At 38.8% G+C, this 6,000-nt stretch overlaps 1 long non-coding RNA gene across 1 annotated transcript in view; it reads left to right on the plus strand.

The window, feature by feature from the left end:
- Positions 1-5,720, plus strand: part of LOC131475210 (uncharacterized) — a 47,894-nt gene extending 42,174 nt beyond the window's left edge. The window contains exon 4 of the long non-coding RNA XR_009242495.1: positions 5,364-5,720. This is a non-coding gene — a long non-coding RNA (uncharacterized LOC131475210). The remainder of the gene's footprint in view (positions 1-5,363) is intronic.
- The last annotated feature ends 280 nt before the right edge of the window (positions 5,721-6,000 follow it).

The following is a 6,000-nucleotide window of genomic DNA, read 5'->3' on the forward strand; positions in this document are numbered from 1 at the left end:
TTACAAGATAATTATTTATCCAATTAGTTTTTTTAGAAAGGTCATTTGCTCTCTGACTGCAATTCAATTGCATTTACTTTTACTCCGCCTTGTTTCATATCTGCAGGAGGTGCTGATTTTCCTCTGACAGTTGAGCTCAGCTCGGCAGCGAAGTATGAGTGTGTTGCAGAGAAGCTGAGAGCAGTACATACATGACTGTGTTGTGCTGATGTAAGCTGGTGTAAGGTTGCGGAAACTGTAACAGCAGCAGATCAGGAAAAAATAGGGAGAATTAGTACAAACACTTGATAAGATGTGCTTTTAAAACTGATAAAAACTGATATAAAGGCCTGTCTTATATACTGCGAGTCTGGTTTAAATAAAAGCCACTCTGTGTTTTTTATTCATAGTGGTATCGCTATGGTTACTGCTGTATATTTATTCTGAACACTGGCTTGCATCCACCCATTCAATTATCAAAACTCCCTGTATGCACACGTGGATATACACACACGTATAAACACACATACACTCAAGCATTGGCACTTAGCACGACACTTTGTGTGATTTGCCAATTCGCTCCTACCCTGATTGGTACATTGAGGATGCAAATGAGCAGGAAACAAGGAATCTTAAAAGCTAAGAGAGGGACGGGGGGGAAAGGTGCTATGAATTACCATCAGTGTTTTTTTTTTATCATCTAAAGTGGCACACAGCCGAGTGCATCGCTTTCTAATTGTTCTTCCAGTGATCAGATGTCAGGCCTAGAGATGTATGGACTGTCCGTGTGCCGAAGCTCTTGTCTGATTAAGATCTGTTACAGGACACAACACAGCCATTCAATTAGTCACTCCTTTTGCCCGTGTTAACCGGTGAACTGTGCATGAAAGCAGGCCCGCATGTGCACTGCTGAGCACGCGCTTGCAGATTGTAAATATGAACAATCACTCCTTCTCTCTGAAGAACTCATTTCTGTTTTTTCCCTGTCTTCATTAAAGGAAAAGATCCAGTAGAAGTGGATCTTTTAAGAAAACATAGCAACGTTAAGCATGTGAATTTCCATCACTTGTGTCGTTGTTGTTTATTAATGCATGAGTGTCTCTGTTTACGGAGGCACTTTAATAGCCTGCTCAGTCAAAATGTAAATAACCACTGGGTAATGGTCTGTTCCCATACATGCCTCCTGATTACCACCTTACTTAATGTATGTTCCATGTGGAGCCACTTTAACCTTTCTTTATGAAATTATGGGTTGTGCAGAATTAGCGTCTCACATTTGTTTGTGTTTATGCTGACACTGTGCATTCTGTTTACTTGCTGTGTTTCCCATTACATATTTGTGTGATTTATTTACCAGTGTTTCTGTGTATGTGTGTGTGTGTTTACGTGTTGCCCCCCTCATGACCCCTATTGCCTCTTTTCCCTTGTACTGTAACTCGCATGGGGATCTACCTTGTCATCACCACCTTGTATATCATTACTGTGTGCGGGTGTGTGTGTGTGTGTTAAGGAGGATTTAGAAAATTGAGTGTTGTTTCTATTCGGTTCAAGCTCTAATAACCTCATTTAATTTGTTCTCTAAGCTGTAATCAAAATGGACCAGTGCTGTGTTTGTTTTTTAATGTAATATTTTCAGTGTAGCTCATAATGTGATTATCATTATAATATCTAGTAGATGACTACAGATACCCTATGTTAAAGCCAATGCTCTATATTTCCTCTTCCTCCACACAAACGGCCTGGAAACCTGTTGTGTCTTTTGGAAATGATGTGTCTACGATCAGATTTCTTTGAATTAATTAGTGAAGCACTACATGATTGTGTTGTAATGACTGCTGCTGCTGTTCAAGACGGATTGGCAGAGAATTTTACATGATTTGAATGATGAAATTAAGGAATATTGAGCACCAACCCAAGTTGTAAAAAATAAGGATTGCAAGAAATATGGATCGCTATGACATGCAATTTGCATCACTGTCAAAAATTTAATTAACATGTTCATCGATGCTGATTGGAGCCTAAACACATACAAATCTGTATTAAATGCCAGTTAAATACATTTCCACTGGTCAAAAAGATGTTAAATATGGGATTAAACCGTTTTTTTTTAACTGGTAGGAATGTGGTAATACAGAAACATATAATAATTTCACTCTCACATTCAAGTTAGACTCTCAAATGAAACCAACTCTAGCCTGTATGTGTATGGACTGTGGGAGGAAGTTTAAGGTCTCAGAAAAATTGCACATTCAAAGAGAACATGTTAAATCCACACCAAACTGAGAACCTCGCCCACATGCTACCCTGCAATTTGACCACTATCCATCTACTATTGAATTTAGCAGAGTGATTCAGATATGGCCTGGAAGTGAGAACTATTATTACAAAACATGAGGCACTTTTACGCAAAACAATCCCAAAACAAGTGAGCAATCAATTCTTCAGCTCCATCAGAACTGTGTCTTGGTACAATCCCTTTCTGTCAGAATTGTGGCTTGGGACGTTCCCTTTCCTTAAAGACTATGGCTTTTGTAAATTTGTGAAAATGTGAATTTGGCTCAAGCTTTATGAAATGCGTTGTTATTGGTTATTGGGGCCAAACTATTGAGAAAATTGAAAGTTTTTCAAGAATAAAGTCATAATATTACAAGAATAAAGTCGTAAAATTATGAGATTAAAGTTGTAATATTAAAAAAGTCATAATATTACCAGAAAAAAAGTAATTAGTCATAACAGTACTACTTTATTCTTGTAATATTATGACTTTATTCTTGTAATATTACAACTTTATTCTCATGATATTACAACTTTATTCTCTAATTATTCTAATTATTATTCTAATTCTCACATTATTTGCACTTCCAGGTCACCATAGATATCCTCTCTCTCCACCTCTGGACAGTGCAAACCATTTCTCCCTCTCAAACGATATCATGGGCCTTTTTAATTGTCATCTTTAGATAACATGTCATTGCAAAAACTAAAGCCCCACAGTGATATTTATTAATCATCTGTCCAATGTCTGTTCACACATCCGTCCCTTCAGTCTGGGGATCCGGTCGCCTTGTGATGTCCTTTGTCTGGCCCCTGTTCATTCTCACCTCCTGACAACATCCATGTCTTTCATTCGCACCCACTTTTCCACGCTCCTGTTCTTCTCCGGTGCCACTCGCACTTATTTCAATTTCAATTTCAATCTCGGCATCACTTTTCATGTCTGCTCCACATTAACTATATCTCTGAATGACTGCTGCTCCCTGTGTGTTTGAGATGCTGGTCTTTCACCGGTGATTCAGTGTTGATGTGATCAAAACCAATACCATTGTATACATGAAGGATAATCCAGGTTTATGAGAAAATGAATACTTTTTTATGCTCTCAACTCAAATTTATTTATAGAGAACATTTAAAAAAAACAACCGAGGTTGACCAATAACGGAATGATGTCAATAAAAAAATAAAATTGGTAAAAAAAGGAAAGCATAAAACAAAAAAATAGTAGTAACATAGTAACAACGCACAAAAGCAAAACAAACAAACAAACAAAAACAATAGGAGTCAAGCTCAACCTGTGTTAAACGCCATGGGGTAATAGTAGGATTTTAAAGATGATTTAAAATGCTCAACAGTCTGAGCGGATATAATGTGCCAGGCAGGGCATTCCATAGCAAATAAGAGAATTTTAAAACCAATCCCAAAACAAACGGGTAGCCAGTGGAGTGAGGCCAACATTGGTGTGATGTGATCAAGTTTATACTTATAGCTTATAGTTCCGTGACTTCTGTGACTTCTTCTTTGTGTCAGATACGATAACATTATTGCTAAAGCCCAATAGATCAAAGAAAGAAAGACAACTGATACAGTATGTGGGGACACGTCCTCCCTTTTCTTTTTACCATTTAATGTCTCTAAGTCTATCAGAGCTTCTTTTAAAAACACTGGCGAGACTCTGTGACGCAGTTGGAAAACATTGCTCTCAAGGCTCATTGCCCAGCGAGTTGTGCTGTTCTGTCCTCAGGGATGTTCTCCTCTCTGTTCCTCTCCAGTGTTTTGCCAAAGCTCCATATGGCACTGAACAGAATGGACTTACTTAATGAGGTCAAATTAGTAGACTGGCAAAGCATGATAAATCACAACTGTGCACTTTTAAGAGTAGTATATGGTGTAGAAGCAGCCTGTGGCTCACATTTCCCACCAAAACAACAAGGTGAGTTAGCGCTGGACGTTTGTATTTCCTCAGGGTCAAGGACAGTGAGTGGCTTCTTTTTTCTTTTCATATCTCTTATCTTCATTGCGCCGTGTTTCCCCTCACGTCCATTCATCAGCGGGGCCTCTTCTGTTCTGCCCATCATATCCGGTGATAAATTACACGGCTCGCTGTGAATCATTCTGCATGAATCACTGCTACTGTACGCTGACATGCCAGTAAATAGACAGGGGCAGAGTGGGCAGCCTTGTTCACTCGAAGGGAGTGTTTGTTATTGCTGGAGGTGAAGTATAATCTGCTATCACGGTCGATGTTGTGCTTTGTTATGTTGCAGTAGCAGAACACAACCTGATGGTGTAACTTGCTACAAGGTTTTTCTATTATGTTTTCTCTAGACCAGGGTTTCCATACATCTCAGCCCTTGACCCCCAAAATAACTTTTGTAGATACAGTATTATCTCAGTATGAAGTCACATACTCTATACTGTAACAAAGGGTTCCACTTGTATTGGGTTTTTTTTTTATTGTAGAAACTAGGATTGAATAACTGACAAAAATATCTTATAAATCTATTATTGCCCTAAGGCAGCTCATTAATGTGCCACAGTACTGTGTCTGTCACCATTTTTTTTTCTCTTGTGACACATTAAGATTAAGCAACATCTTCTTGACTGTCAGCAACACTGTTTATTTTTTGTTTGTTTTGTTTTTTATAATTGTTAGAGGCTTGGAAACAAACTTTTACAGCCCCAGAATTTGAAAAACTTCTAAAAATTTTTTTATTTTGCTTCACTGTCTAATATAATCATCTGATCCTGCAGTGGGGCTGAACAATTAATCGCAATTTTGATTAAAATCGCAATACAGTTAAGTACAGTTTGTGTACTGTTTTATGTACACAAACTCCTCCTTCACTGCGTTTCTGCGTTTCTCTTCGCGTGTTTCTATTAAAAGTTAAGTCCCATCTCTCATTATCATTGGTTGAATGTTTTATTCATCATCTCCTGGATAAATAACAACACCACCTAGACCGTCAACTAATCATGATCCCAGTGCAGAGAATCCCCCCCCCATCATTAGCTTCAACTCTGTCTAAGCTCTCGTCAGCTGCAGAAGCTAATAAAGCAGTGATGAGGTTACACACACACAACAATCCTGTCTCCTTCTGTAACCGCAGGTTGAAGGAGAAGACCTAATCACCACATCACGCCTGCTGTCTTCTCTCTGCTTACGCTGAAGGCGGGGGAAGCATCAAGTGCCTGTATAATTGCCAGTCAGGGACAAGTAGAGTGCTGTGGCGAAGGCTCGTTGAATGTAAGACAAGGGAAACACTATCAAAGAGACTGGAACAGATCTAACACAAGTGCAGGAACTCAGGCTGATTTACTGATGAGAATGGAATATCAGGTTTGTTTGTTTTTTACATTATCACACATACTGACAGTGACGACTCGTGAATGTAAAACATTACAAAGATGTAAGTATGTTTTAGTGTTAAATTTGCAGAAAACAGTAGATGTGTAGCTTAATTGTCATTAATGTCAGGTTGGTCCCTTTTTGTGACGGTGCGCTCAGTCGCAGCAGCTTTGATCAAGGTTATGGATCAATCAACTCCATCTGACCTCGAAATGACAATAATTTTGTTTCATTAATTTCAAGTGGGACCTGGTTTTGGCAAAAACCGAGGTCGCTGCTTTGAGTGACCATGACATATCCTTCATCTGGGGTGGTCAGGGGGTTTTAGTGGACTGTCGGGGATTAATCTTCATTCATAGTTTCTAATTAGGGCTGCAAAGGGGTGGAAAATTCACGGA

Source organism: Solea solea, chromosome 16 (assembly GCF_958295425.1).
Source record: "Solea solea chromosome 16, fSolSol10.1, whole genome shotgun sequence".
Lineage (NCBI taxonomy): Eukaryota > Metazoa > Chordata > Actinopteri > Pleuronectiformes > Soleidae > Solea > Solea solea.